This window comes from Spea bombifrons, chromosome 4 (assembly GCF_027358695.1).
Source record: "Spea bombifrons isolate aSpeBom1 chromosome 4, aSpeBom1.2.pri, whole genome shotgun sequence".
Taxonomy (NCBI): domain Eukaryota; kingdom Metazoa; phylum Chordata; class Amphibia; order Anura; family Pelobatidae; genus Spea; species Spea bombifrons.
The window spans coordinates 114,020,236-114,046,426 of NC_071090.1; the positions used below are offsets into that span (position 1 = coordinate 114,020,236).

The 26,191-nt window shown below is 38.3% G+C and overlaps 54 non-coding genes across 54 annotated transcripts; all 54 read right to left on the minus strand.

The window, feature by feature from the left end:
* Positions 1-542: 542 nt before the first annotated feature.
* Positions 543-615, minus strand: TRNAV-CAC (transfer RNA valine (anticodon CAC)). The gene has a single exon. It is a non-coding gene; the product is annotated as a tRNA-Val (tRNA).
* Positions 616-1,068: 453 nt separating this feature from the next.
* Positions 1,069-1,141, minus strand: TRNAV-AAC (transfer RNA valine (anticodon AAC)). Its single transcript has one exon. It is a non-coding gene; the product is annotated as a tRNA-Val (tRNA).
* A 136-nt stretch (positions 1,142-1,277) lies between these two features.
* On the minus strand, positions 1,278-1,350 carry TRNAV-UAC (transfer RNA valine (anticodon UAC)). Its single transcript has one exon. It is a non-coding gene; the product is annotated as a tRNA-Val (tRNA).
* Positions 1,351-2,013: 663 nt separating this feature from the next.
* On the minus strand, positions 2,014-2,086 carry TRNAV-CAC (transfer RNA valine (anticodon CAC)). Its single transcript has one exon. It is a non-coding gene; the product is annotated as a tRNA-Val (tRNA).
* Positions 2,087-2,748: 662 nt separating this feature from the next.
* TRNAV-UAC (transfer RNA valine (anticodon UAC)) lies at positions 2,749-2,821 on the minus strand. Its single transcript has one exon. It is a non-coding gene; the product is annotated as a tRNA-Val (tRNA).
* A 453-nt stretch (positions 2,822-3,274) lies between these two features.
* TRNAV-AAC (transfer RNA valine (anticodon AAC)) lies at positions 3,275-3,347 on the minus strand. Its single transcript has one exon. It is a non-coding gene; the product is annotated as a tRNA-Val (tRNA).
* A 137-nt stretch (positions 3,348-3,484) lies between these two features.
* TRNAV-CAC (transfer RNA valine (anticodon CAC)) lies at positions 3,485-3,557 on the minus strand. Its single transcript has one exon. It is a non-coding gene; the product is annotated as a tRNA-Val (tRNA).
* A 663-nt stretch (positions 3,558-4,220) lies between these two features.
* On the minus strand, positions 4,221-4,293 carry TRNAV-CAC (transfer RNA valine (anticodon CAC)). The gene has a single exon. It is a non-coding gene; the product is annotated as a tRNA-Val (tRNA).
* A 662-nt stretch (positions 4,294-4,955) lies between these two features.
* On the minus strand, positions 4,956-5,028 carry TRNAV-UAC (transfer RNA valine (anticodon UAC)). Its single transcript has one exon. It is a non-coding gene; the product is annotated as a tRNA-Val (tRNA).
* A 663-nt stretch (positions 5,029-5,691) lies between these two features.
* TRNAV-UAC (transfer RNA valine (anticodon UAC)) lies at positions 5,692-5,764 on the minus strand. Its single transcript has one exon. It is a non-coding gene; the product is annotated as a tRNA-Val (tRNA).
* A 453-nt stretch (positions 5,765-6,217) lies between these two features.
* On the minus strand, positions 6,218-6,290 carry TRNAV-AAC (transfer RNA valine (anticodon AAC)). Its single transcript has one exon. It is a non-coding gene; the product is annotated as a tRNA-Val (tRNA).
* Positions 6,291-6,427: 137 nt separating this feature from the next.
* On the minus strand, positions 6,428-6,500 carry TRNAV-CAC (transfer RNA valine (anticodon CAC)). Its single transcript has one exon. It is a non-coding gene; the product is annotated as a tRNA-Val (tRNA).
* A 453-nt stretch (positions 6,501-6,953) lies between these two features.
* On the minus strand, positions 6,954-7,026 carry TRNAV-AAC (transfer RNA valine (anticodon AAC)). The gene has a single exon. It is a non-coding gene; the product is annotated as a tRNA-Val (tRNA).
* Positions 7,027-7,163: 137 nt separating this feature from the next.
* On the minus strand, positions 7,164-7,236 carry TRNAV-CAC (transfer RNA valine (anticodon CAC)). The gene has a single exon. It is a non-coding gene; the product is annotated as a tRNA-Val (tRNA).
* A 451-nt stretch (positions 7,237-7,687) lies between these two features.
* TRNAV-AAC (transfer RNA valine (anticodon AAC)) lies at positions 7,688-7,760 on the minus strand. The gene has a single exon. It is a non-coding gene; the product is annotated as a tRNA-Val (tRNA).
* Positions 7,761-7,897: 137 nt separating this feature from the next.
* On the minus strand, positions 7,898-7,970 carry TRNAV-CAC (transfer RNA valine (anticodon CAC)). Its single transcript has one exon. It is a non-coding gene; the product is annotated as a tRNA-Val (tRNA).
* A 663-nt stretch (positions 7,971-8,633) lies between these two features.
* Positions 8,634-8,706, minus strand: TRNAV-UAC (transfer RNA valine (anticodon UAC)). The gene has a single exon. It is a non-coding gene; the product is annotated as a tRNA-Val (tRNA).
* A 662-nt stretch (positions 8,707-9,368) lies between these two features.
* TRNAV-UAC (transfer RNA valine (anticodon UAC)) lies at positions 9,369-9,441 on the minus strand. Its single transcript has one exon. It is a non-coding gene; the product is annotated as a tRNA-Val (tRNA).
* A 453-nt stretch (positions 9,442-9,894) lies between these two features.
* TRNAV-AAC (transfer RNA valine (anticodon AAC)) lies at positions 9,895-9,967 on the minus strand. The gene has a single exon. It is a non-coding gene; the product is annotated as a tRNA-Val (tRNA).
* A 137-nt stretch (positions 9,968-10,104) lies between these two features.
* Positions 10,105-10,177, minus strand: TRNAV-CAC (transfer RNA valine (anticodon CAC)). The gene has a single exon. It is a non-coding gene; the product is annotated as a tRNA-Val (tRNA).
* Positions 10,178-10,840: 663 nt separating this feature from the next.
* TRNAV-UAC (transfer RNA valine (anticodon UAC)) lies at positions 10,841-10,913 on the minus strand. The gene has a single exon. It is a non-coding gene; the product is annotated as a tRNA-Val (tRNA).
* Positions 10,914-11,576: 663 nt separating this feature from the next.
* Positions 11,577-11,649, minus strand: TRNAV-UAC (transfer RNA valine (anticodon UAC)). The gene has a single exon. It is a non-coding gene; the product is annotated as a tRNA-Val (tRNA).
* A 453-nt stretch (positions 11,650-12,102) lies between these two features.
* On the minus strand, positions 12,103-12,175 carry TRNAV-AAC (transfer RNA valine (anticodon AAC)). Its single transcript has one exon. It is a non-coding gene; the product is annotated as a tRNA-Val (tRNA).
* A 137-nt stretch (positions 12,176-12,312) lies between these two features.
* Positions 12,313-12,385, minus strand: TRNAV-CAC (transfer RNA valine (anticodon CAC)). Its single transcript has one exon. It is a non-coding gene; the product is annotated as a tRNA-Val (tRNA).
* Positions 12,386-12,838: 453 nt separating this feature from the next.
* On the minus strand, positions 12,839-12,911 carry TRNAV-AAC (transfer RNA valine (anticodon AAC)). Its single transcript has one exon. It is a non-coding gene; the product is annotated as a tRNA-Val (tRNA).
* Positions 12,912-13,048: 137 nt separating this feature from the next.
* On the minus strand, positions 13,049-13,121 carry TRNAV-UAC (transfer RNA valine (anticodon UAC)). The gene has a single exon. It is a non-coding gene; the product is annotated as a tRNA-Val (tRNA).
* Positions 13,122-13,574: 453 nt separating this feature from the next.
* TRNAV-AAC (transfer RNA valine (anticodon AAC)) lies at positions 13,575-13,647 on the minus strand. The gene has a single exon. It is a non-coding gene; the product is annotated as a tRNA-Val (tRNA).
* Positions 13,648-13,784: 137 nt separating this feature from the next.
* TRNAV-UAC (transfer RNA valine (anticodon UAC)) lies at positions 13,785-13,857 on the minus strand. The gene has a single exon. It is a non-coding gene; the product is annotated as a tRNA-Val (tRNA).
* A 453-nt stretch (positions 13,858-14,310) lies between these two features.
* Positions 14,311-14,383, minus strand: TRNAV-AAC (transfer RNA valine (anticodon AAC)). The gene has a single exon. It is a non-coding gene; the product is annotated as a tRNA-Val (tRNA).
* Positions 14,384-14,520: 137 nt separating this feature from the next.
* TRNAV-CAC (transfer RNA valine (anticodon CAC)) lies at positions 14,521-14,593 on the minus strand. Its single transcript has one exon. It is a non-coding gene; the product is annotated as a tRNA-Val (tRNA).
* Positions 14,594-15,046: 453 nt separating this feature from the next.
* Positions 15,047-15,119, minus strand: TRNAV-AAC (transfer RNA valine (anticodon AAC)). Its single transcript has one exon. It is a non-coding gene; the product is annotated as a tRNA-Val (tRNA).
* A 137-nt stretch (positions 15,120-15,256) lies between these two features.
* Positions 15,257-15,329, minus strand: TRNAV-CAC (transfer RNA valine (anticodon CAC)). The gene has a single exon. It is a non-coding gene; the product is annotated as a tRNA-Val (tRNA).
* Positions 15,330-15,992: 663 nt separating this feature from the next.
* Positions 15,993-16,065, minus strand: TRNAV-CAC (transfer RNA valine (anticodon CAC)). Its single transcript has one exon. It is a non-coding gene; the product is annotated as a tRNA-Val (tRNA).
* Positions 16,066-16,518: 453 nt separating this feature from the next.
* Positions 16,519-16,591, minus strand: TRNAV-AAC (transfer RNA valine (anticodon AAC)). The gene has a single exon. It is a non-coding gene; the product is annotated as a tRNA-Val (tRNA).
* Positions 16,592-16,728: 137 nt separating this feature from the next.
* TRNAV-CAC (transfer RNA valine (anticodon CAC)) lies at positions 16,729-16,801 on the minus strand. Its single transcript has one exon. It is a non-coding gene; the product is annotated as a tRNA-Val (tRNA).
* Positions 16,802-17,464: 663 nt separating this feature from the next.
* Positions 17,465-17,537, minus strand: TRNAV-UAC (transfer RNA valine (anticodon UAC)). Its single transcript has one exon. It is a non-coding gene; the product is annotated as a tRNA-Val (tRNA).
* A 662-nt stretch (positions 17,538-18,199) lies between these two features.
* On the minus strand, positions 18,200-18,272 carry TRNAV-UAC (transfer RNA valine (anticodon UAC)). Its single transcript has one exon. It is a non-coding gene; the product is annotated as a tRNA-Val (tRNA).
* A 453-nt stretch (positions 18,273-18,725) lies between these two features.
* On the minus strand, positions 18,726-18,798 carry TRNAV-AAC (transfer RNA valine (anticodon AAC)). The gene has a single exon. It is a non-coding gene; the product is annotated as a tRNA-Val (tRNA).
* A 137-nt stretch (positions 18,799-18,935) lies between these two features.
* On the minus strand, positions 18,936-19,008 carry TRNAV-CAC (transfer RNA valine (anticodon CAC)). The gene has a single exon. It is a non-coding gene; the product is annotated as a tRNA-Val (tRNA).
* A 662-nt stretch (positions 19,009-19,670) lies between these two features.
* On the minus strand, positions 19,671-19,743 carry TRNAV-UAC (transfer RNA valine (anticodon UAC)). The gene has a single exon. It is a non-coding gene; the product is annotated as a tRNA-Val (tRNA).
* Positions 19,744-20,196: 453 nt separating this feature from the next.
* On the minus strand, positions 20,197-20,269 carry TRNAV-AAC (transfer RNA valine (anticodon AAC)). Its single transcript has one exon. It is a non-coding gene; the product is annotated as a tRNA-Val (tRNA).
* A 137-nt stretch (positions 20,270-20,406) lies between these two features.
* On the minus strand, positions 20,407-20,479 carry TRNAV-CAC (transfer RNA valine (anticodon CAC)). The gene has a single exon. It is a non-coding gene; the product is annotated as a tRNA-Val (tRNA).
* Positions 20,480-21,142: 663 nt separating this feature from the next.
* On the minus strand, positions 21,143-21,215 carry TRNAV-UAC (transfer RNA valine (anticodon UAC)). The gene has a single exon. It is a non-coding gene; the product is annotated as a tRNA-Val (tRNA).
* A 663-nt stretch (positions 21,216-21,878) lies between these two features.
* TRNAV-CAC (transfer RNA valine (anticodon CAC)) lies at positions 21,879-21,951 on the minus strand. The gene has a single exon. It is a non-coding gene; the product is annotated as a tRNA-Val (tRNA).
* Positions 21,952-22,404: 453 nt separating this feature from the next.
* TRNAV-AAC (transfer RNA valine (anticodon AAC)) lies at positions 22,405-22,477 on the minus strand. Its single transcript has one exon. It is a non-coding gene; the product is annotated as a tRNA-Val (tRNA).
* A 137-nt stretch (positions 22,478-22,614) lies between these two features.
* Positions 22,615-22,687, minus strand: TRNAV-UAC (transfer RNA valine (anticodon UAC)). The gene has a single exon. It is a non-coding gene; the product is annotated as a tRNA-Val (tRNA).
* Positions 22,688-23,140: 453 nt separating this feature from the next.
* On the minus strand, positions 23,141-23,213 carry TRNAV-AAC (transfer RNA valine (anticodon AAC)). Its single transcript has one exon. It is a non-coding gene; the product is annotated as a tRNA-Val (tRNA).
* Positions 23,214-23,350: 137 nt separating this feature from the next.
* TRNAV-CAC (transfer RNA valine (anticodon CAC)) lies at positions 23,351-23,423 on the minus strand. Its single transcript has one exon. It is a non-coding gene; the product is annotated as a tRNA-Val (tRNA).
* A 453-nt stretch (positions 23,424-23,876) lies between these two features.
* Positions 23,877-23,949, minus strand: TRNAV-AAC (transfer RNA valine (anticodon AAC)). The gene has a single exon. It is a non-coding gene; the product is annotated as a tRNA-Val (tRNA).
* A 137-nt stretch (positions 23,950-24,086) lies between these two features.
* Positions 24,087-24,159, minus strand: TRNAV-CAC (transfer RNA valine (anticodon CAC)). Its single transcript has one exon. It is a non-coding gene; the product is annotated as a tRNA-Val (tRNA).
* Positions 24,160-24,822: 663 nt separating this feature from the next.
* TRNAV-UAC (transfer RNA valine (anticodon UAC)) lies at positions 24,823-24,895 on the minus strand. The gene has a single exon. It is a non-coding gene; the product is annotated as a tRNA-Val (tRNA).
* A 453-nt stretch (positions 24,896-25,348) lies between these two features.
* TRNAV-AAC (transfer RNA valine (anticodon AAC)) lies at positions 25,349-25,421 on the minus strand. Its single transcript has one exon. It is a non-coding gene; the product is annotated as a tRNA-Val (tRNA).
* A 137-nt stretch (positions 25,422-25,558) lies between these two features.
* On the minus strand, positions 25,559-25,631 carry TRNAV-CAC (transfer RNA valine (anticodon CAC)). Its single transcript has one exon. It is a non-coding gene; the product is annotated as a tRNA-Val (tRNA).
* A 453-nt stretch (positions 25,632-26,084) lies between these two features.
* Positions 26,085-26,157, minus strand: TRNAV-AAC (transfer RNA valine (anticodon AAC)). The gene has a single exon. It is a non-coding gene; the product is annotated as a tRNA-Val (tRNA).
* Positions 26,158-26,191: the final 34 nt, after the last annotated feature.

Sequence of the window (26,191 nt, forward strand, 5' to 3'; positions counted from 1 at the left end):
CCAGGGAAAATCTGTGACATAGTTATGGTGAAATGTTTACATCCCCTCTACAGTTAAGCTTAAATTTTCTCTGATTTTAAGAACCCTGCTAAGAAGTTTTCATTTTTAGCTCCTTTACAAGAATTTGACTTGGGAGCTTAAACACTCTAAGAATCCCATACAGATCCTTTCAATTTCCTTTCTTTATGAATTTCAGCAATTTCTAACACTGAACAAATGATGTGAACAGCACAGTGATTTCATGGTGCAATGATGGGATTTTCGTGAAGTGAGTAGGTGTTTTTTTTAAATGATTTTCAGCATGCATGACAAAAAGAACTCTACACAAAACATGTTCCTGCCTGGTTTCAAATCAGGGACCTTTTGCGTGTTAGGCAATCGTGATAACCACTACACTACAGAAACTTGACCTGGCCGTGGTTTTCTCACCTCTCTGACAGTACTGTTTCTTTGGAAACATGGTTTAAAAAAACAAAAACAACTCAACGTGTGCTACCTTTGCAAGAAATGCAGGTGTAGTTTTAAATTCATAAAACAATAGTTGTTTCTGCTCGGTTTCGAACCGAGGACCTTTCGCGTGTGAGGCGAACGTGATAACCACTACACTACAGAAACAAATCTGGCAGAAAACACTTTCAAACGCTTTCAGACAATAAGTGTTACTAGAAAGTAAGTAGAAAACTACAGGATTGAGTCAGCAAAGTGCTAAGAAACTTCACAGTTGAGTAGGCTACCCCCAGGGAAAATATGTGACATAGTTCTGGTGAAATGTTTACATCCCCTCTACAGTTATGCTTAAATTTTCTCTGATTTTAAGAACCCTGCCAAGAAGTTTTCATTTTTAGCTCCTTTACAAGAATTTGACTTGGGAGCTTAAACACTCTAAGAATCCCATACAGATCCTTTCAATTTCCTTTCTTTATGAATTTCAGCAATTTCTAACACTGAACAAATGATGTGAAAAGCACAGTGATTTCATGGTGCAATGATGGGATTTTCGTGAAGTGAGTAGGTGTTTTTTTTTAATGATTTTCAGCATGCATGACAAAAAGAACTCTACACAAAACATGTTCCTGCCTGGTTTCAAATCAGGGACCTTTTGCGTGTTAGGCAAACGTGATAACCACTACACTACAGAAACTTGACCTGGCTGCAGTTTTCTCACCTCTCTGACAGTACTGTTTCTTTGGAAACATGGTTTAAAAAACAAAAACAACTCAACGTGTGCTACCTTTGCAAGAAATGCAGGTGTAGTTTTAAATTCATAAAACAATAGTTGTTTCTGCTTGGTTTCGAACCGAGGACCTTTCGCGCGTAAGGTGAACGTGATAACCACTACACTACAGAAACAAATCTAGCTGGGGACTCTTTCAAACGCTTTCAGACAATATGTGTTACTAGAAAGTAAGGAGAAAACTACAGGATTGGGTCAGCAAAGTGCTAAGAAACTTCACAGTTGAGTAGGCTACCCCCAGGGAAAATCTGTGACATAGTTATGGTGAAATGTTTACATCCCCTCTACAGTTAAGCTTAAATTTTCTCTGATTTTAAGAACCCTGCTAAGAAGTTTTCATTTTTAGCTCCTTTACAAGAATTTGACTTGGGAGCTTAAACACTCTAAGAATCCCATACAGATCCTTTCAATTTCCTTTCTTTATGAATTTCAGCAATTTCTAACACTGAACAAATGATGTGAACAGCACAGTGATTTCATGGTGCAATGATGGGATTTTCGTGAAGTGAGTAGGTGTTTTTTTTAAATGATTTTCAGCATGCATGACAAAAATAACTCTCCACAAAACATGTTCCAGCCTGGTTTCAAATCAGGGACCTTTTGCGTGTTAGGCAATCGTGATAACCACTACACTACAGAAACTTGACCTGGCCGTGGTTTTCTCACCTCTCTGACAGTACTGTTTCTTTGGAAACATGGTTTAAAAAAACAAAAACAACTCAATGTGTGCTACCTTTGCAAGAAATGCAGGTGTAGTTTTAAATTCATAAAACAATAGTTGTTTCTGCTCGGTTTCGAACCGAGGACCTTTCGCGTGTGAGGCGAACGTGATAACCACTACACTACAGAAACAAATCTGGCAGAAAACACTTTCAAACGCTTTCAGACAATATGTGTTACTAGAAAGTAAGTAGAAAACTACAGGATTGAGTCAGCAAAGTGCTAAGAAACTTCACAGTTGAGTAGGCTACCCCCAGGGAAAATATGTGACATAGTTCTGGTGAAATGTTTACATCCCCTCTACAGTTATGCTTAAATTTTCTCTGATTTTAAGAACCCTGCCAACAAGTTTTCATTTTTAGCTCCTTTACAAGAATTTGACTTGGGAGCTTAAACACTCTAAGAATCCCATACAGATCCTTTCAATTTCCTTTCTTTATAAATTTCAGCAATTTCTAACACTGAACAAATGATGTGAACAGCACAGTGATTTCATGGTGCAATGATGGGATTTTCGTGAAGTGAGTAGGTGTTTTTTTTAAATGATTTTCAGCATGCATGACAAAAAGAACTCTACACAAAACATGTTCCTGCCTGGTTTCAAATCAGGGACCTTTTGCGTGTTAGGCAATCATGATAACCACTACACTACAGAAACTTGACCTGGCTGCAGTTTTCTCACCTCTCTGACAGTACTGTTTCTTTGGAAACATGGTTTAAAAAACAAAAACAACTCAACGTGTGCTACCTTTGCAAGAAATGCAGGTGTAGTTTTAAATTCATGAAACAATAGTTGTTTCTGCTCGGTTTCGAACCGAGGACCTTTCGCGTGTAAGGCGAACGTGATAACCACTACACTACAGAAACAAATCTAGCTGGGGACACTTTCAAACGCTTTCAGACAATATGTGTTACTAGAAAGTAAGGAGAAAACTACAGGATTGGGTCAGCAAAGGGCTAAGAAACTTCACAGTTGAGTAGGCTACCCCCAGGGAAAATCTGTGACATAGTTATGGTGAAATGTTTACATCCCCTCTACAGTTAAGCTTACATTTTCTCTGATTTTAAGAACCCTGCTAAGAAGTTTTCATTTTTAGCTCCTTTACAAGAATTTGACTTGGGAGCTTAAACACTCTAAGAATCCCATACAGATCATTTCAATTTCCTTTCTTTATGAATTTCAGCAATTTCTAACACTGAACAAATGATGTGAACAGCACAGTGATTTCATGGTGCAATGATGGGATTTTCGTGAAGTGAGTAGGTGTTTTTTTTAAATGATTTTCAGCATGCATGACAAAAAGAACTCTACACAAAACATGTTCCTGCCTGGTTTCGAACCAGGGACCTTTTGCGTGTTAGGCAAACGTGATAACCACTACACTACAGAAACTTGACCTGTTCGTGGTTTTCTCACCTCTCTGACAGTACTCTTTCTTTGGAAACATGGTTTAAAAAAACAAAAACAACTCAACGTGTGCTACCTTTGCAAGAAATGCAGGTGTAGTTTTAAATTCATAAAACAATAGTTGTTTCTGCTCGGTTTCGAACCGAGGACCTTTCGCGTGTGAGGCGAACGTGATAACCACTACACTACAGAAACAAATCTGGAAGAAGACACTTTCAAACGCTTTCAGACACTATGTGTTACTAGAAAGTAAGGAGAAAACTACAGGATTGGGTCAGCAAAGTGCTAAGAAACTTCACAGTTGAGTATTCTACCCCCAGGGAAAATCTGTGACATAGTTATGGTGAAATGTTTACATCCCCTCTACAGTTAAGCTTAAATTTTCTCTGATTTTAAGAACCCTGCCAAGAAGTTTTCATTTTTAGCTCCTTTACAAGAATTTGACTTGGGAGCTTAAACACTCTAAGAATCCCATACAGATCCTTTCAATTTCCTTTCTTTATGAATTTCAGCAATTTCTAACACTGAACAAATGATGTGAACAGCACAGTGATTTCATGGTGCAATGATGGGATTTTCGTGAAGTGAGTAGGTGTTTTTTTTAAATGATTTTCAGCATGCATGACAAAAAGAACTCTACACAAAACATGTTCCTGCCTGGTTTCAAATCAGGGACCTTTTGCGTGTTAGGCAATCGTGATAACCACTACACTACAGAAACTTGACCTGGCCGTGGTTTTCTCACCTCTCTGACAGTACTGTTTCTTTGGAAACATGGTTTAAAAAAACAAAAACAACTCAACGTGTGCTACCTTTGCAAGAAATGCAGGTGTAGTTTTAAATTCATAAAACAATAGTTGTTTCTGCTCGGTTTCGAACCGAGGACCTTTCGCGTGTGAGGCGAACGTGATAACCACTACACTACAGAAACAAATCTGGCAGAAAACACTTTCAAACGCTTTCAGACAATATGTGTTACTAGAAAGTAAGTAGAAAACTACAGGATTGAGTCAGCAAAGTGCTAAGAAACTTCACAGTTGAGTAGGCTACCCCCAGGGAAAATATGTGACATAGTTCTGGTGAAATGTTTACATCCCCTCTACAGTTATGCTTAAATTTTCTCTGATTTTAAGAACCCTGCCAAGAAGTTTTCATTTTTAGCTCCTTTACAAGAATTTGACTTGGGAGCTTAAACACTCTAAGAATCCCATACAGATCCTTTCAATTTCCTTTCTTTATGAATTTCAGCAATTTCTAACACTGAACAAATGATGTGAAAAGCACAGTGATTTCATGGTGCAATGATGGGATTTTCGTGAAGTGAGTAGGTGTTTTTTTTAAATGATTTTCAGCATGCATGACAAAAAGAACTCTACACAAAACATGTTCCTGCCTGGTTTCAAATCAGGGACCTTTTGCGTGTTAGGCAATCGTGATAACCACTACACTACAGAAACTTGACCTGGCTGCAGTTTTCTCACCTCTCTGACAGTACTGTTTCTTTGGAAACATGGTTTAAAAAACAAAAACAACTCAACGTGTGCTACCTTTGCAAGAAATGCAGGTGTAGTTTTAAATTCATAAAACAATAGTTGTTTCTGCTCGGTTTCGAACCGAGGACCTTTCGCACGTAAGGTGAACGTGATAACCACTACACTACAGAAACAAATCTAGCTGGGGACACTTTCAAACGCTTTCAGACAATATGTGTTACTAGAAAGTAAGGAGAAAACTACAGGATTGGGTCAGCAAAGTGCTAAGAAACTTCACAGTTGAGTAGGCTACCCCCAGGGAAAATCTGTGACATAGTTATGGTGAAATGTTTACATCCCCTCTACAGTTAAGCTTACATTTTCTCTGATTTTAAGAACCCTGCTAAGAAGTTTTCATTTTTAGCTCCTTTACAAGAATTTGACTTGGGAGCTTAAACACTCTAAGAATCCCATACAGATCCTTTCAATTTCCTTTCTTTATGAATTTCAGCAATTTCTAACACTGAACAAATGATTTGAACAGCACAGTGATTTCATGGTGCAATGATGGGATTTTCGTGAAGTGAGTAGGTGTTTTTTTTAAATGATTTTCAGCATGCATGACAAAAAGAACTCTCCACAAAACATGTTCCTGCCTGGTTTCAAATCAGGGACCTTTTGCGTGTTAGGCAATCGTGATAACCACTACACTACAGAAACTTGACCTGGCTGCAGTTTTCTCACCTCTCTGACAGTACTCTTTCTTTGGAAACATGGTTTAAAAAAACAAAAACAACTCAACGTGTGCTACCTTTGCAAGAAATGCAGGTGTAGTTTTAAATTCATAAAACAATAGTTGTTTCTGCTCGGTTTCGAACCGAGGACCTTTCGCGTGTAAGGCGAACGTGATAACCACTACACTACAGAAACAAATCTGGCAGAGGGCACTTTCAAACGCTTTCAGACGATATGTGTTACTAGAAAGTAAGGAGAAAACTACAGGATTGGGTCAGCAAAGTGCTAAGAAACTTCACAGTTGAGTAGGCTACCCCCTGGGAAAATCTGTGACATAGTTATGGTGAAATGTTTACATCCCCTCTACAGTTAAGCTTAAATTTTCTCTGATTTTAAGAACCCTGCTAAGAAGTTTTCATTTTTAGCTCCTTTACAAGAATTTGACTTGGGAGCTTAAACACTCTAAGAATCCCATACAGATCCTTTCAATTTCCTTTCTTTATGAATTTCAGCAATTTCTAACACTGAACAAATGATGTGAACAGCACAGTGATTTCATGGTGCAATGATGGGATTTTCGTGAAGTGAGTAGGTGTTTTTTTTAAATGATTTTCAGCATGCATGACAAAAAGAACTCTACACAAAACATGTTCCTGCCTGGTTTCGAACCAGGGACCTTTTGCGTGTTAGGCAAACGTGATAACCACTACACTACAGAAACTTGACCTAGCTGCAGGTTTCTCACCTCTCTGACAGTACTCTTTCTTTTGAAACATGGTTTAAAAAAACAAAAACAACTCAACATGTGCTACCTTTGCAAGAAATGCAGGTGTAGTTTTAAATTCATAAAGCAACTGTTGTTTCTGCTCGGTTTCGAACCGAGGTCCTTTCGCGTGTGAGGCGAATGTGATAACCACTACACTACAGAAACAAATCTGGCAGAGGACACTTTCAAACGCTTTCAGACGATATGTGTTACTAGAAAGTAAGGAGAAAACTACAGGATTGGGTCAGCAAAGTGCTAAGAAACTTCACAGTTGAGTAGGCTACCCCCAGGGAAAATCTGTGACATAGTTATGGTGAAATGTTTACATCCCCTCTACAGTTAAGCTTACATTTTCTCTGATTTTAAGAACCCTGCTAAGAAGTTTTCATTTTTAGCTCCTTTACAAGAATTTGACTTGGGAGCTTAAACACTCTAAGAATCCCATACAGATCATTTCAATTTCCTTTCTTTATGAATTTCAGCAATTTCTAACACTGAACAAATGATGTGAACAGCACAGTGATTTCATGGTGCAATGATGGGATTTTCGTGAAGTGAGTAGGTGTTTTTTTTAAATGATTTTCAGCATGCATGACAAAAAGAACTCTACACAAAACATGTTCCTGCCTGGTTTCGAACCAGGGACCGTTTGCGTGTTAGGCAAACGTGATAACCACTACACTACAGAAACTTGACCTGTTCGTGGTTTTCTCACCTCTCTGACAGTACTCTTTCTTTGGAAACATGGTTTAAAAAAACAAAAACAACTCAACGTGTGCTACCTTTGCAAGAAATGCAGGTGTAGTTTTAAATTCATAAAACAATAGTTGTTTCTGCTCGGTTTCGAAACGAGGACCTTTCGCGTGTGAGGCGAACGTGATAACCACTACACTACAGAAACAAATCTGGAAAAACACTTTCAAACGCTTTCAGACACTATGTGTTACTAGAAAGTAAGGCGAAAACTACAGGATTGGGTCAGCAAAGTGCTAAGAAATTTCACAGTTGAGTAGGCTACCCCCAGGGAAAATCTGTGACATAGTTATGGTGAAATGTTTACATCCCCTCTACAGTTAAGCTTAAATTTTCTCTGATTTTAAGAACCCTGCTAAGAAGTTTTCATTTTTAGCTCCTTTACAAGAATTTGACTTGGGAGCTTAAACACTCTAAGAATCCCATACAGATCCTTTCAATTTCCTTTCTTTATGAATTTCAGCAATTTCTAACACTGAACAAATGATTTGAACAGCACAGTGATTTCATGGTGCAATGATGGGATTTTCGTGAAGTGAGTAGGTGTTTTTTTAAAATGATTTTCAGCATGCATGACAAAAAGAACTCTACACAAAACATGTTCCTGCCTGGTTTCGAACCAGGGACCTTTTGCGTGTTAGGCAAACGTGATAACCACTACACTACAGAAACTTGACCTGGCTGCAGTTTTCTCACCTCTCTGACAGTACTCCTTCTTTGGAAACATGGTTTAAAAAAACAAAAACAACTCAACGTGTGCTACCTTTGCAAGAAATGCAGGTGTAGTTTTAAATTCATAAAACAATAGTTGTTTCTGCTCGGTTTCGAACCGAGGACCTTTCGCGTGTGAGGCGAACGTGATAACCACTACACTACAGAAACAAATCTGGCAGAAAACACTTTCAAACGCTTTCAGACAATATGTGTTACTAGAAAGTAAGGAGAAAACTACAGGATTGGGTCAGCAAAGTGCTAAGAAACTTCACAGTTGAGTAGGCTACCCCCAGGGAAAATCTGTGACATAGTTATGGTGAAATGTTTACATCCCCTCTACAGTTAAGCTTAAATTTTCTCTGATTTTAAGAACCCTGCTAAGAAGTTTTCATTTTTAGCTCCTTTACAAGAATTTGACTTGGGAGCTTAAACACTCTAAGAATCCCATACAGATCCTTTCAATTTCCTTTCTTTATGAATTTCAGCAATTTCTAACACTGAACAAATGATTTGAACAGCACAGTGATTTCATGGTGCAATGATGGGATTTTCGTGAAGTGAGTAGGTGTTTTTTTTAAATGATTTTCAGCATGCATGACAAAAAGAACTCTCCACAAAACATGCTCCTGCCTGGTTTCAAATCAGGGACCTTTTGCGTGTTAGGCAATCGTGATAACCACTACACTACAGAAACTTGACCTGGCTGCAGTTTTCTCACCTCTCTGACAGTACTCTTTCTTTGGAAACATGGTTTAAAAAAACAAAAACAACTCAACATGTGCTACCTTTGCAAGAAATGCAGGTGTAGTTTTAAATTCATAAAACAATAGTTGTTTCTGCTCGGTTTCGAACCGAGGACCTTTCGCGTGTAAGGCGAACGTGATAACCACTACACTACAGAAACAAATCTGACAGGGGACACTTTCAAACGCTTTCAGACAATATGTGTTACTAGAAAGTAAGGAGAAAACTACAGGATTGGGTCAGCAAAGTGCTAAGAAACTTCACAGTTAAGTAGGCTACCCCCAGGGAAAATCTGTGACATAGTTATGGTGAAATGTTTACATCCCCTCTACAGTTAAGCTTACATTTTCTCTGATTTTAAGAACCCTGCTAAGAAGTTTTCATTTTTAGCTCCTTTACAAGAATTTGACTTGGGAGCTTAAACACTCTAAGAATCCCATACAGATCCTTTCAATTTCCTTTCTTTATGAATTTCAGCAATTTCTAACACTGAACAAATGATGTGAACAGCACAGTGATTTCATGGTGCAATGATGGGATTTTCGTGAAGTGAGTAGGTGTTTTTTTAAATGATTTTCAGCATGCATGACAAAAAGAACTCTCCACAAAACATGTTCCTGCCTGGTTTCAAATCAGGGACCTTTTGCATGTTAGGCAATCGTGATAACCACTACACTACAGAAACTTGACCTGGCTGCAGTTTTCTCACCTCTCTGACAGTACTCTTTCTTTGGAAACATGGTTTAAAAAAACAAAAACAACTCAACGTGTGCTACCTTTGCAAGAAATGCAGGTGTAGTTTTAAATTCATAAAACAATAGTTGTTTCTGCTCGGTTTCGAACCGAGGACCTTTCGCGTGTAAGGCGAACGTGATAACCACTACACTACAGAAACAAAATTGGCAGGGGACACTTTCAAACGCTTTCAGACAATATGTGTTACTAGAAAGTAAGGAGAAAACTACAGGATTGGGTCAGCAAAGTGCTAAGAAACTTCACAGTTAAGTAGGCTACCCCCAGGGAAAATCTGTGACATAGTTATGGTGAAATGTTTACATCCCCTCTACAGTTAAGCTTACATTTTCTCTGATTTTAAGAACCCTGCTAAGAAGTTTTCATTTTTAGCTCCTTTACAAGAATTTGACTTGGGAGCTTAAACACTCTAAGAATCCCATACAGATCATTTCAATTTCCTTTCTTTATGAATTTCAGCAATTTCTAACACTGAACAAATGATGTGAACAGCACAGTGATTTCATGGTGCAATGATGGGATTTTCGTGAAGTGAGTAGGTGTTTTTTTTAAATGATTTTCAGCATGCATGACAAAAAGAACTCTACACAAAACATGTTCCTGCCTGGTTTCGAACCAGGGACCTTTTGCGTGTTAGGCAAACCTGATAACCACTACACTACAGAAACTTGACCTGTTCGTGGTTTTCTCACCTCTCTGACAGTACTCTTTCTTTGGAAACATGGTTTAAAAAAACAAAAACAACTCAACGTGTGCTACCTTTGCAAGAAATGCAGGTGTAGTTTTAAATTCATAAAACAATAGTTGTTTCTGCTCGGTTTCGAACCGAGGACCTTTCGCGTGTGAGGCGAACGTGATAACCACTACACTACAGAAACAAATCTGGAAGAAGACACTTTCAAACGCTTTCAGACACTATGTGTTACTAGAAAGTAAGGAGAAAACTACAGGATTGGGTCAGCAAAGTGCTAAGAAACTTCACAGTTGAGTATTCTACCCCCAGGGAAAATCTGTGACATAGTTATGGTGAAATGTTTACATCCCCTCTACAGTTAAGCTTAAATTTTCTCTGATTTTAAGAACCCTGCCAAGAAGTTTTCATTTTTAGCTCCTTTACAAGAATTTGACTTGGGAGCTTAAACACTCTAAGAATCCCATACAGATCCTTTCAATTTCCTTTCTTTATGAATTTCAGCAATTTCTAACACTGAACAAATGATGTGAACAGCACAGTGATTTCATGGTGCAATGATGGGATTTTCGTGAAGTGAGTAGGTGTTTTTTTTAAATGATTTTCAGCATGCATGACAAAAAGAACTCTCCACAAAACATGTTCCTGCCTGGTTTCAAATCAGGGACCTTTTGCATGTTAGGCAATCGTGATAACCACTACACTACAGAAACTTGACCTGGCTGCAGTTTTCTCACCTCTCTGACAGTACTCTTTCTTTGGAAACATGGTTTAAAAAAACAAAAACAACTCAACGTGTGCTACCTTTGCAAGAAATGCAGGTGTAGTTTTAAATTCATAAAACAATAGTTGTTTCTGCTCGGTTTCGAACCGAGGACCTTTCGCGTGTAAGGCGAACGTGATAACCACTACACTACAGAAACAAATCTGGCAGAAAACACTTTCAAAAGCTTTCAGACAATATGTGTTACTAGAAAGTAAGGAGAAAACTACAGGATTGGGTCAGCAAAGTGCTAAGAAACTTCACAGTTGAGTAGGCTACCCCCAGGGAAAATCTGTGACATAGTTATGGTGAAATGTTTACATCCCCTCTACAGTTAAGCTTAAATTTTCTCTGATTTTAAGAACCCTGCTAAGAAGTTTTCATTTTTAGCTCCTTTACAAGAATTTGACTTGGGAGCTTAAACACTCTAAGAATCCCATACAGATCCTTTCAATTTCCTTTCTTTATGAATTTCAGCAATTTCTAACACTGAACAAATGATTTGAACAGCACAGTGATTTCATGGTGCAATGATGGGATTTTCGTGAAGTGAGTAGGTGTTTTTTTTAAATGATTTTCAGCATGCATGACAAAAAGAACTCTCCACAAAACATGCTCCTGCCAGGTTTCAAATCAGGGACCTTTTGCGTGTTAGGCAATCGTGATAACCACTACACTACAGAAACTTGACCTGGCTGCAGTTTTCTCACCTCTCTGACAGTACTCTTTCTTTGGAAACATGGTTTAAAAAAACAAAAACAACTCAACGTGTGCTACCTTTGCAAGAAATGCAGGTGTAGTTTTAAATTCATAAAACAATAGTTGTTTCTGCTCGGTTTCGAACCGAGGACCTTTCGCGTGTAAGGCGAACGTGATAACCACTACACTACAGAAACAAAATTGGCAGGGGACACTTTCAAACGCTTTCAGACAATATGTGTTACTAGAAAGTAAGGAGAAAACTACAGGATTGGGTCAGCAAAGTGCTAAGAAACTTCACAGTTAAGTAGGCTACCCCCAGGGAAAATCTGTGACATAGTTATGGTGAAATGTTTACATCCCCTCTACAGTTAAGCTTACATTTTCTCTGATTTTAAGAACCCTGCTAAGAAGTTTTCATTTTTAGCTCCTTTACAAGAATTTGACTTGGGAGCTTAAACACTCTAAGAATCCCATACAGATCATTTCAATTTCCTTTCTTTATGAATTTCAGCAATTTCTAACACTGAACAAATGATGTGAACAGCACAGTGATTTCATGGTGCAATGATGGGATTTTCGTGAAGTGAGTAGGTGTTTTTTTTAAATGATTTTCAGCATGCATGACAAAAAGAACTCTACACAAAACATGTTCCTGCCTGGTTTCGAACCAGGGACCTTTTGCGTGTTAGGCAAACGTGATAACCACTACACTACAGAAACTTGACCTAGCTGCAAGTTTCTCACCTCTCTGACAGTACTCTTTCTTTTGAAACATGGTTTAAAAAAACAAAAACAACTCAACATGTGCTACCTTTGCAAGAAATGCAGGTGTAGTTTTAAATTCATAAAGCAACTGTTGTTTCTGCTCGGTTTCGAACCGAGGACCTTTCGCGTGTGAGGCGAATGTGATAACCACTACACTACAGAAACAAATCTGGCAGAGGACACTTTCAAACGCTTTCAGACGATATGTGTTACTAGAAAGTAAGGAGAAAACTACAGGATTGGGTCAGCAAAGTGCTAAGAAACTTCACAGTTGAGTAGGCTACCCCCAGGGAAAATCTGTGACATAGTTATGGTGAAATGTTTACATCCCCTCTACAGTTAAGCTTACATTTTCTCTGATTTTAAGAACCCTGCTAAGAAGTTTTCATTTTTAGCTCCTTTACAAGAATATGACTTGGGAGCTTAAACACTCTAAGAATCCCATACAGATCATTTCAATTTCCTTTCTTTATGAATTTCAGCAATTTCTAACACTGAACAAATGATGTGAACAGCACAGTGATTTCATGGTGCAATGATGGGATTTTCGTGAAGTGAGTAGGTGTTTTTTTTAAATGATTTTCAGCATGCATGACAAAAAGAACTCTACACAAAACATGTTCCTGCCTGGTTTCGAACCAGGGACCTTTTGCGTGTTAGGCAAACGTGATAACCACTACACTACAGAAACTTGACCTGGCTGCAGTTTTCTCACCTCTCTGACAGTACTCTTTCTTTGGAAACATGGTTTAAAAAAACAAAAACAACTCAACGTGTGCTACCTTTGCAAGAAATGCAGGTGTAGTTTTAAATTCATAAAACAATAGTTGTTTCTGCTCGGTTTCGAACCGAGGACCTTTCGCGTGTAAGGCGAACGTGATAACCACTACACTACAGAAACAAAATTGGCAGGGGACACTTTCAAACGCTTTCAGACAATATGTGTTACTAGAAAGTAAGGAGAAAACTACAGGATTGGGTCAGCAAAGTGCTAAGAAATTTCACAGTTGAGTAGGCTACCCCCAGGGAAAATCTGTGACATAGTTATGGTGAAATGTTTACATCCCCTCTACAGTTAAGCTTACATTTTCTCTGATTTTAAGAACCCTGCTAAGAAGTTTTCATTTTTAGCTCCTTTACAAGAATTTGACTTGGGAGCTTAAACACTCTAAGAATCCCATACAGATCATTTCAATTTCCTTTCTTTATGAATTTCAGCAATTTCTAACACTGAACAAATGATGTGAACAGCACAGTGATTTCATGGTGCAATGATGGGATTTTCGTGAAGTGAGTAGGTGTTTTTTTTAAATGATTTTCAGCATGCATGACAAAAAGAACTCTACACAAAACATGTTCCTGCCTGGTTTCGAACCAGGGACCTTTTGCGTGTTAGGCAAACGTGATAACCACTACACTACAGAAACTTGACCTGTTCGTGGTTTTCTCACCTCTCTGACAGTACTCTTTCTTTGGAAACATGGTTTAAAAAAACAAAAACAACTCAACGTGTGCTACCTTTGCAAGAAATGCAGGTGTAGTTTTAAATTCATAAAACAATAGTTGTTTCTGCTCGGTTTCGAACCGAGGACCTTTCGCGTGTAAGGCGAACGTGATAACCACTACACTACAGAAACAAATCTGGCAGGGGACACTTTCAAACGCTTTCAGACAATATGTGTTACTAGAAAGTAAGGAGAAAACTACAGGATTGGGTCAGCAAAGTGCTAAGAAACTTCACAGTTAAGTAGGCTACCCCCAGGGAAAATCTGTGACATAGTTATGGTGAAATGTTTACATCCCCTCTACAGTTAAGCTTACATTTTCTCTGATTTTAAGAACCCTGCCAAGAAGTTTTCATTTTTAGCTCCTTTACAAGAATTTGACTTGGGAGCTTAAACACTCTAAGAATCCCATACAGATCCTTTCAATTTCCTTTCTTTATGAATTTCAGCAATTTCTAACACTGAACAAATGATGTGAAAAGCACAGTGATTTCATGGTGCAATGATGGGATTTTCGTGAAGTGAGTAGGTGTTTTTTTTAAATGATTTTCAGCATGCATGACAAAAAGAACTCTACACAAAACATGTTCCTGCCTGGTTTCGAACCAGGGACCTTTTGCGTGTTAGGCAAACCTGATAACCACTACACTACAGAAACTTGACCTGTTCGTGGTTTTCTCACCTCTCTGACAGTACTCTTTCTTTGGAAACATGGTTTAAAAAAACAAAAACAACTCAACGTGTGCTACCTTTGCAAGAAATGCAGGTGTAGTTTTAAATTCATAAAACAATAGTTGTTTCTGCTCGGTTTCGAACCGAGGACCTTTCGCGTGTGAGGCGAACGTGATAACCACTACACTACAGAAACAAATCTGGAAGAAGACACTTTCAAACGCTTTCAGACACTATGTGTTACTAGAAAGTAAGGAGAAAACTACAGGATTGGGTCAGCAAAGTGCTAAGAAACTTCACAGTTGAGTATTCTACCCCCAGGGAAAATCTGTGACATAGTTATGGTGAAATGTTTACATCCCCTCTACAGTTAAGCTTAAATTTTCTCTGATTTTAAGAACCCTGCCAAGAAGTTTTCATTTTTAGCTCCTTTACAAGAATTTGACTTGGGAGCTTAAACACTCTAAGAATCCCATACAGATCCTTTCAATTTCCTTTCTTTATGAATTTCAGCAATTTCTAACACTGAACAAATGATGTGAAAAGCACAGTGATTTCATGGTGCAATGATGGGATTTTCGTGAAGTGAGTAGGTGTTTTTTTAAAATGATTTTCAGCATGCATGACAAAAAGAACTCTACACAAAACATGTTCCTGCCTGGTTTCGAACCAGGGACCTTTTGCGTGTTAGGCAAACGTGATAACCACTACACTACAGAAACTTGACCTGGCTGCAGTTTTCTCACCTCTCTGACAGTACTCCTTCTTTGGAAACATGGTTTAAAAAAACAAAAACAACTCAACGTGTGCTACCTTTGCAAGAAATGCAGGTGTAGTTTTAAATTCATAAAACAATAGTTGTTTCTGCTCGGTTTTGAAACGAGGACCTTTCGCGTGTGAGGAGAACGTGATAACCACTACACTACAGAAACAAATCTGGCAGAAAACACTTTCAAACGCTTTCAGACAATATGTGTTACTAGAAAGTAAGGAGAAAACTACAGGATTGGGTCAGCAAAGTGCTAAGAAACTTCACAGTTGAGTAGGCTACCCCCAGGGAAAATCTGTGACATAGTTATGGTGAAATGTTTACATCCCCTCTACAGTTAAGCTTAAATTTTCTCTGATTTTAAGAACCCTGCTAAGAAGTTTTCATTTTTAGCTCCTTTACAAGAATTTGACTTGGGAGCTTAAACACTCTAAGAATCCCATACAGATCCTTTCAATTTCCTTTCTTTATGAATTTCAGCAATTTCTAACACTGAACAAATGATGTGAACAGCACAGTGATTTCATGGTGCAATGATGGGATTTTCGTGAAGTGAGTAGGTGTTTTTTTTAAATGATTTTCAGCATGCATGACAAAAAGAACTCTCCACAAAACATGCTCCTGCCTGGTTTCAAATCAGGGACCTTTTGCGTATTAGGCAATCGTGATAACCACTACACTACAGAAACTTGACCTGGCTGCAGTTTTCTCACCTCTCTGACAGTACTCTTTCTTTGGAAACATGGTTTAAAAAAACAAAAACAACTCAACGTGTGCTACCTTTGCAAGAAATGCAGGTGTAGTTTTAAATTCATAAAACAATAGTTGTTTCTGCTCGGTTTCGAACCGAGGACTTTTCGCGTGTGAGGCGAACGTGATAACCACTACACTACAGAAACAAATCTGGAAGAAGACACTTTCAAACGCTTTCAGACACTATGTGTTACTAGAAAGTAAGGAGAAAACTACAGGATTGGGTCAGCAAAGTGCTAAGAAACTTCACAGTTGAGTATTCTACCCCCAGGGAAAATCTGTGACATAGTTATGGTGAAATGTTTACATCCCCTCTACAGTTAAGCTTAAATTTTCTCTGATTTTAAGAACCCTGCCAAGAAGTTTTCATTTTTAGCTCCTTTACAAGAATTTGACTTGGGAGCTTAAACACTCTAAGAATCCCATACAGATCCTTTCAATTTCCTTTCTTTATGAATTTCAGCAATTTCTAACACTGAACAAATGATGTGAACAGCACAGTGATTTCATGGTGCAATGATGGGATTTTCGTGAAGTGAGTAGGTGTTTTTTTTAAATGATTTTCAGCATGCATGACAAAAAGAACTCTACACAAAACATGTTCCTGCCTGGTTTCGAACCAGGGACCTTTTGCGTGTTAGGCAAACATGATAACCACTACACTACAGAAACTTGACCTGTTCGTGGTTTTCTCACCTCTCTGACAGTACTCTTTCTTTGGAAACATGGTTTAAAAAAACAAAAACAACTCAACGTGTGCTACCTTTGCAAGAAATGCAGGTGTAGTTTTAAATTCATAAAACAATAGTTGTTTCTGCTCGGTTTCGAACCGAGGACCTTTCGCGTGTGAGGCGAACGTGATAACCACTACACTACAGAAACAAATCCGGAAGAAAACACTTTCAAACGCTTTCAGACAATATGTGTTACTAGAAAGTAAGGAGAAAACTACAGGATTGGGTCAGCAAAGTGCTAAGAAACTTCACAGTTGAGTAGGCTACCCCCAGGGAAAATCTGTGACATAGTTATGGTGAAATGTTTACATCCCCTCTACAGTTAAGCTTACATTTTCTCTGATTTTAAGAACCCTGCTAAGAAGTTTTCATTTTTAGCTCCTTTACAAGAATTTGACTTGGGAGCTTAAACACTCTAAGAATCCCATACAGATCATTTCAATTTCCTTTCTTTATGAATTTCAGCAATTTCTAACACTGAACAAATGATGTGAACAGCACAGTGATTTCATGGTGCAATGATGGGATTTTCGTGAAGTGAGTAGGTGTTTTTTTTAAATGATTTTCAGCATGCATGACAAAAAGAACTCTCCACAAAACATGTTCCTGCCTGGTTTCAAATCAGGGACCTTTTGCATGTTAGGCAATCGTGATAACCACTACACTACAGAAACTTGACCTGGCTGCAGTTTTCTCACCTCTCTGACAGTACTCTTTCTTTGGAAACATGGTTTAAAAAAACAAAAACAACTCAACGTGTGCTACCTTTGCAAGAAATGCAGGTGTAGTTTTAAATTCATAAAACAATAGTTGTTTCTGCTCGGTTTCGAACCGAGGACCTTTCGCGTGTAAGGCGAACGTGATAACCACTACACTACAGAAACAAATCTGGCAGGGGACACTTTCAAACGCTTTCAGACAATATGTGTTACTAGAAAGTAAGGAGAAAACTACAGGATTGGGTCAGCAAAGTGCTAAGAAACTTCACAGTTAAGTAGGCTACCCCCAGGGAAAATCTGTGACATAGTTATGGTGAAATGTTTACATCCCCTCTACAGTTAAGCTTACATTTTCTCTGATTTTAAGAACCCTGCTAAGAAGTTTTCATTTTTAGCTCCTTTACAAGAATTTGACTTGGGAGCTTAAACACTCTAAGAATCCCATACAGATCCTTTCAATTTCCTTTCTTTATGAATTTCAGCAATTTCTAACACTGAACAAATGATGTGAACAGCACAGTGATTTCATGGTGCAATGATGGGATTTTCGTGAAGTGAGTAGGTGTTTTTTTTAAATGATTTTCAGCATGCATGACAAAAAGAACTCTACACAAAACATGATCCTGCCTGGTTTCAAATCAGGGACCTTTTGCGTGTTAGGCAATCGTGATAACCACTACACTACAGAAACTTGACCTGGCTGCAGTTTTCTCACCTCTCTAACAGTACTGTTTCTTTGGAAACATGGTTTAAAAAACAAAAACAACTCAACGTGTGCTACCTTTGCAAGAAATGCAGGTGTAGTTTTAAATTCATAAAACAATAGTTGTTTCTGCTCGGTTTCGAACCGAGGACCTTTCGCGCGTAAGGTGAACGTGATAACCACTACACTACAGAAACAAATCTAGCTGGGGACACTTTCAAACGCTTTCAGACAATATGTGTTACTAGAAAGTAAGGAGAAAACTACAGGATTGGGTCAGCAAAGTGCTAAGAAACTTCACAGTTGAGTAGGCTACCCCCAGGGAAAATCTGTGACATAGTTATGGTGAAATGTTTACATCCCCTCTACAGTTAAGCTTACATTTTCTCTGATTTTAAGAACCCTGCTAAGAAGTTTTCATTTTTAGCTCCTTTACAAGAATTTGACTTGGGAGCTTAAACACTCTAAGAATCCCATACAGATCATTTCAATTTCCTTTCTTTATGAATTTCAGCAATTTCTAACACTGAACAAATGATGTGAACAGCACAGTGATTTCATGGTGCAATGATGGGATTTTCGTGAAGTGAGTAGGTGTTTTTTTTTAATGATTTTCAGCATGCATGACAAAAAGAACTCTACACAAAACACGTTCTTGCCTGGTTTCGAACCAGGGACATTTTGCGTGTTAGGCAAACGTGATAACCACTACACTACAGAAACTTGACCTAGCTGCAGTTTTCTCACCTCTCTGACAGTACTCTTTCTTTGGAAACATGGTTTAAAAAAACAAAAACAACTCAACGTGTGCTACCTTTGCAAGAAATGCAGGTGTAGTTTTAAATTCATAAAACAATAGTTGTTTCTGCTCGGTTTCGAACCGAGGACCTTTCGCGTGTGAGGCGAACGAGATAACCACTACACTACAGAAACAAATCTGGCAGAAAACACTTTCAAACGCTTTCAGACAATATGTGTTACTAGAAAGTAAGTAGAAAACTACAGGATTGAGTCAGCAAAGTGCTAAGAAACTTCACAGTTGAGTAGGCTACCCCCAGGGAAAATATGTGACATAGTTCTGGTGAAATGTTTACATCCCCTCTACAGTTATGCTTAAATTTTCTCTGATTTTAAGAACCCTGCCAAGAAGTTTTCATTTTTAGCTCCTTTACAAGAATTTGACTTGGGAGCTTAAACACTCTAAGAATCCCATACAGATCCTTTCAATTTCCTTTCTTTATAAATTTCAGCAATTTCTAACACTGAACAAATGATGTGAACAGCACAGTGATTTCATGGTGCAATGATGGGATTTTCGTGAAGTGAGTAGGTGTTTTTTTTAAATGATTTTCAGCATGCATGACAAAAAGAACTCTACACAAAACATGTTCCTGCCTGGTTTCAAATCAGGGACCTTTTGCGTGTTAGGCAATCGTGATAACCACTACACTACAGAAACTTGACCTGGCTGCAGTTTTCTCACCTCTCTGACAGTACTGTTTCTTTGGAAACATGGTTTAAAAAACAAAAACAACTCAACGTGTGCTACCTTTGCAAGAAATGCAGGTGTAGTTTTAAATTCATAAAACAATAGTTGTTTCTGCTCGGTTTCGAACCGAGGACCTTTCGCGTGTAAGGCGAACGTGATAACCACTACACTACAGAAACAAATCTAGCTAGGGACACTTTCAAACGCTTTCAGACAATATGTGTTACTAGAAAGTAAGGAGAAAACTACAGGATTGGGTCAGCAAAGTGCTAAGAAACTTCACAGTTGAGTAGGCTACCCCCAGGGAAAATCTGTGACATAGTTATGGTGAAATGTTTACATCCCCTCTACAGTTAAGCTTACATTTTCTCTGATTTTAAGAACCCTGCTAAGAAGTTTTCATTTTTAGCTCCTTTACAAGAATTTGACTTGGGAGCTTAAACACTCTAAGAATCCCATACAGATCATTTCAATTTCCTTTCTTTATGAATTTCAGCAATTTCTAACACTGAACAAATGATGTGAACAGCACAGTGATTTCATGGTGCAATGATGGGATTTTCGTGAAGTGAGTAGGTGTTTTTTTTAAATGATTTTCAGCATGCATGACAAAAAGAACTCTACACAAAACATGTTCCTGCCTGGTTTCAAACCAGGGACCTTTTGCGTGTTAGGCAAACGTGATAACCACTACACTACAGAAACTTGACCTGTTCGTGGTTTTCTCACCTCTCTGACAGTACTCTTTCTTTGGAAACATGGTTTAAAAAAACAAAAACAACTCAACGTGTGCTACCTTTGCAAGAAATGCAGGTGTAGTTTTAAATTCATAAAACAATTGTTGTTTCTGCTCGGTTTCGAACCGAGGACCTTTCGCGTGTGAGGCGAACGTGATAACCACTACACTACAGAAACAAATCTGGAAGAAAACACTTTCAAACGCTTTCAGACAATATGTGTTACTAGAAAGTAAGGAGAAAACTACAGGATTGGGTCAGCAAAGTGCTAAGAAACTTCACAGTTGAGTAGGCTACCCCCAGGGAAAATCTGTGACATAGTTATGGTGAAATGTTTACATCCCCTCTACAGTTAAGCTTAAATTTTCTCTGATTTTAAGAACCCTGCTAAGAAGTTTTCATTTTTAGCTCCTTTACAAGAATTTGACTTGGGAGCTTAAACACTCTAAGAATCCCATACAGATCCTTTCAATTTCCTTTCTTTATGAATTTCAGCAATTTCTAACACTGAACAAATGATGTGAACAGCACAGTGATTTCATGGTGCAATGATGGGATTTTCGTGAAGTGAGTAGGTGTTTTTTTTAAATGATTTTCAGCATGCATGACAAAAAGAACTCTCCACAAAACATGCTCCTGCCTGGTTTCAAATCAGGGACCTTTTGCGTGTTAGGCAATCGTGATAACCACTACACTACAGAAACTTGACCTGGCCGTGGTTTTCTCACCTCTCTGACAGTACTGTTTCTTTGGAAACATGGTTTAAAAAAACAAAAACAACTCAACGTGTGCTACCTTTGCAAGAAATGCAGGTGTAGTTTTAAATTCATAAAACAATAGTTGTTTCTGCTCGGTTTCGAACCGAGGACCTTTCGCGTGTAAGGCGAACGTGATAACCACTACACTACAGAAACAAATCTGGCAGAGGACACTTTCAAACGCTTTCAGACACTATGTGTTACTAGAAAGTAAGGAGAAAACTACAGGATTGGGTCAGCAAAGTGCTAAGAAATTTCACAGTTGAGTAGGCTACCCCCAGGGAAAATCTGTGACATAGTTATGGTGAAATGTTTACATCCCCTCTACAGTTAAGCTTAAATTTTCTCTGATTTTAAGAACCCTGCTAAGAAGTTTTCATTTTTAGCTCCTTTACAAGAATTTGACTTGGGAGCTTAAACACTCTAAGAATCCCATACAGATCCTTTCAATTTCCTTTCTTTATGAATTTCAGCAATTTCTAACACTGAACAAATGATGTGAACAGCACAGTGATTTCATGGTGCAATGATGGGATTTTCGTGAAGTGAGTAGGTGTTTTTTTTAAATGATTTTCAGCATGCATGACAAAAAGAACTCTCCACAAAACATGTTCCTGCCTGGTTTCAAATCAGGGACCTTTTGCGTATTAGGCAATCGTGATAACCACTACACTACAGAAACTTGACCTGGCCGTGGTTTTCTCACCTCTCTGACAGTACTGTTTCTTTGGAAACATGGTTTAAAAAAACAAAAACAACTCAACGTGTGCTACCTTTGCAAGAAATGCAGGTGTAGTTTTAAATTCATAAAACAATAGTTGTTTCTGCTCGGTTTCGAACCGAGGACCTTTCGCGTGTGAGGCGAACGTGATAACCACTACACTACAGAAACAAATCTGGCAGAAAACACTTTCAAACGCTTTCAGACAATATGTGTTACTAGAAAGTAAGTAGAAAACTACAGGATTGAGTCAGCAAAGTGCTAAGAAACTTCACAGTTGAGTAGGCTACCCCCAGGGAAAATATGTGACATAGTTCTGGTGAAATGTTTACATCCCCTCTACAGTTAAGCTTACATTTTCTCTGATTTTAAGAACCCTGCTAAGAAGTTTTCATTTTTAGCTCCTTTACAAGAATTTGACTTGGGAGCTTAAACACTCTAAGAATCCCATACAGATCCTTTCAATTTCCTTTCTTTATGAATTTCAGCAATTTCTAACACTGAACAAATGATGTGAACAGCACAGTGATTTCATGGTGCAATGATGGGATTTTCGTGAAGTGAGTAGGTGTTTTTTTTTAATGATTTTCAGCATGCATGACAAAAAGAACTCTACACAAAACACGTTCTTGCCTGGTTTCGAACCAGGGACCTTTTGCGTGTTAGGCAAACGTGATAACCACTACACTACAGAAACTTGACCTAGCTGCAGTTTTCTCACCTCTCTGACAGTACTCTTTCTTTGGAAACATGGTTTAAAAAAACAAAAACAACTCAACGTGTGCTACCTTTGCAAGAAATGCAGGTGTAGTTTTAAATTCATAAAACTATAGTTGTTTCTGCTCGGTTTCGAACCGAGGACCTTTAGCGTGTAAGGCGAACGTGATAACCACTACACTACAGAAACAAATCTGGCGGGAGACACTTTCAAACGCTTTCAGACAATATGTGTTACTAGAAAGTAAGGAGAAAACTACAGGATTGGGTCAGCAAAGTGCTAAGAAACTTCACAGTTGAGTAGGCTACCCCCAGGGAAAATCTGTGACATAGTTATGGTGAAATGTTTACATCCCCTCTACAGTTAAGCTTACATTTTCTCTGATTTTAAGAACCCTGCTAAGAAGTTTTCATTTTTAGCTCCTTTACAAGAATTTGACTTGGGAGCTTAAACACTCTAAGAATCCCATACAGATCCTTTCAATTTCCTTTCTTTATGAATTTCAGCAATTTCTAACACTGAACAAATGATGTGAACAGCACAGTGATTTCATGGTGCAATGATGGGATTTTCGTGAAGTGAGTAGGTGTTTTTTTTTAATGATTTTCAGCATGCATGACAAAAAGAACTCTATACAAAACACGTTCTTGCCTGGTTTCGAACCAGGGACCTTTTGCGTGTTAGGCAAACGTGATAACCACTACACTACAGAAACTTGACCTAGCTGCAGTTTTCTCACCTCTCTGACAGTACTCTTTCTTTGGAAACATGGTTTAAAAAAACAAAAACAACTCAACGTGTGCTACCTTTGCAAGAAATGCAGGTGTAGTTTTAAATTCATAAAACAATAGTTGTTTCTGCTCGGTTTCGAACCGAGGACCTTTCGCGTGTGAGGCGAACGTGATAACCACTACACTACAGAAACAAATCTGGAAGAAGACACTTTCAAACGCTTTCAGACACTATGTGTTACTAGAAAGTAAGGAGAAAACTACAGGATTGGGTCAGCAAAGTGCTAAGAAATTTCACAGTTGAGTAGGCTACCCCCAGGGAAAATCTGTGACATAGTTATGGTGAAATGTTTACATCCCCTCTACAGTTAAGCTTAAATTTTCTCTGATTTTAAGAACCCTGCTAAGAAGTTTTCATTTTTAGCTCCTTTACAAGAATTTGACTTGGGAGCTTAAACACTCTAAGAATCCCATACAGATCCTTTCAATTTCCTTTCTTTATGAATTTCAGCAATTTCTAACACTGAACAAATGATGTGAACAGCACAGTGATTTCATGGTGCAATGATGGGATTTTCGTGAAGTGAGTAGGTGTTTTTTTTAAATGATTTTCAGCATGCATGACAAAAAGAACTCTACACAAAACATGTTCCTGCCTGGTTTCGAACCAGGGACCTTTTGCGTGTTAGGCAAACGTGATAACCACTACACTACAGAAACTTGACCTGTTCGTGGTTTTCTCACCTCTCTGACAGTACTCTTTCTTTGGAAACATGGTTTAAAAAAACAAAAACAACTCAACGTGTGCTACCTTTGCAAGAAATGCAGGTGTAGTTTTAAATTCATAAAACAATAGTTGTTTCTGCTCGGTTTCGAACCGAGGACCTTTCGCGTGTGAGGCGAACGTGATAACCACTACACTACAGAAACAAATCTGGAAGAAAACACTTTCAAACGCTTTCAGACAATATGTGTTACTAGAAAGTAAGGAGAAAACTACAGGATTGGGTCAGCAAAGTGCTAAGAAACTTCACAGTTGAGTAGGCTACCCCCAGGGAAAATCTGTGACATAGTTATGGTGAAATGTTTACATCCCCTCTACAGTTAAGCTTAAATTTTCTCGGATTTTAAGAACCCTGCTAAGAAGTTTTCATTTTTAGCTCCTTTACAAGAATTTGACTTGGGAGCTTAAACACTCTAAGAATCCCATACAGATCCTTTCAATTTCCTTTCTTTATGAATTTCAGCAATTTCTAACACTGAACAAATGATGTGAACAGCACAGTGATTTCATGGTGCAATGATGGGATTTTCATGAAGTGAGTAGGTGTTTTTTTAAAATGATTTTCAGCATGCATGACAAAAAGAACTCTCCACAAAACATGTTCCTGCCTGGTTTCAAATCAGGGACCTTTTGCGTGTTAGGCAATCGTGATAACCACTACACTACAGAAACTTGACCTGGCTGCAGTTTTCTCACCTCTCTGACAGTACTCTTTCTTTGGAAACATGGTTTAAAAAAACAAAAACAACTCAACGTGTGCTACCTTTGCAAGAAATGCAGGTGTAGTTTTAAATTCATAAAACAATAGTTGTTTCTGCTCGGTTTCGAACCGAGGACCTTTCGCGTGTAAGGCGAACGTGATAACCACTACACTACAGAAACAAATCTGGCAGGGGACACTTTCAAACGCTTTCAGACAATATGTGTTACTAGAAAGTAAGGAGAAAACTACAGGATTGGGTCAGCAAAGTGCTAAGAAACTTCACAGTTAAGTAGGCTACCCCCAGGGAAAATCTGTGACATAGTTATGGTGAAATGTTTACATCCCCTCTACAGTTAAGCTTACATTTTCTCTGATTTTAAGAACCCTGCTAAGAAGTTTTCATTTTTAGCTCCTTTACAAGAATTTGACTTGGGAGCTTAAACACTCTAAGAATCCCATACAGATCATTTCAATTTCCTTTCTTTATGAATTTCAGCAATTTCTAACACTGAACAAATGATGTGAACAGCACAGTGATTTCATGGTGCAATGATGGGATTTTCGTGAAGTGAGTAGGTGTTTTTTTTAAATGATTTTCAGCATGCATGACAAAAAGAACTCTACACAAAACATGTTCCTGCCTGGTTTCGAACCAGGGACCTTTTGCGTGTTAGGCAAACGTGATAACCACTACACTACAGAAACTTGACCTAGCTGCAGGTTTCTCACCTCTCTGACAGTACTCTTTCTTTTGAAACATGGTTTAAAAAAACAAAAACAACTCAACATGTGCTACCTTTGCAAGAAATGCAGGTGTAGTTTTAAATTCATAAAGCAACTGTTGTTTCTGCTCGGTTTCGAACCGAGGACCTTTCGCGTGTGAGGCAAACGTGATAACCACTACACTACAGAAACAAATCTGGCAGAGGACACTTTCAAACGCTTTCAGACGATATGTGTTACTAGAAAGTAAGGAGAAAACTACAGGATTGGGTCAGCAAAGTGCTAAGAAACTTCACAGTTGAGTAGGCTACCCCCAGGGAAAATCTGTGACATAGTTATGGTGAAATGTTTACATCCCCTCTACAGTTAAGCTTACATTTTCTCTGATTTTAAGAACCCTGCTAAGAAGTTTTCATTTTTAGCTCCTTTACAAGAATTTGACTTGGGAGCTTAAACACTCTAAGAATCCCATACAGATCATTTCAATTTCCTTTCTTTATGAATTTCAGCAATTTCTAACACTGAACAAATGATGTGAACAGCACAGTGATTTCATGATGCAATGATGGGATTTTCGTGAAGTGAGTAGGTGTTTTTTTTAAATGATTTTCAGCATGCATGACAAAAAGAACTCTACACAAAACATGTTCCTGCCTGGTTTCGAACCAGGGACCTTTTGCGTGTTAGGCAAACGTGATAACCACTACACTACAGAAAATTGACCTGTTCGTGGTTTTCTCACCTCTCTGACA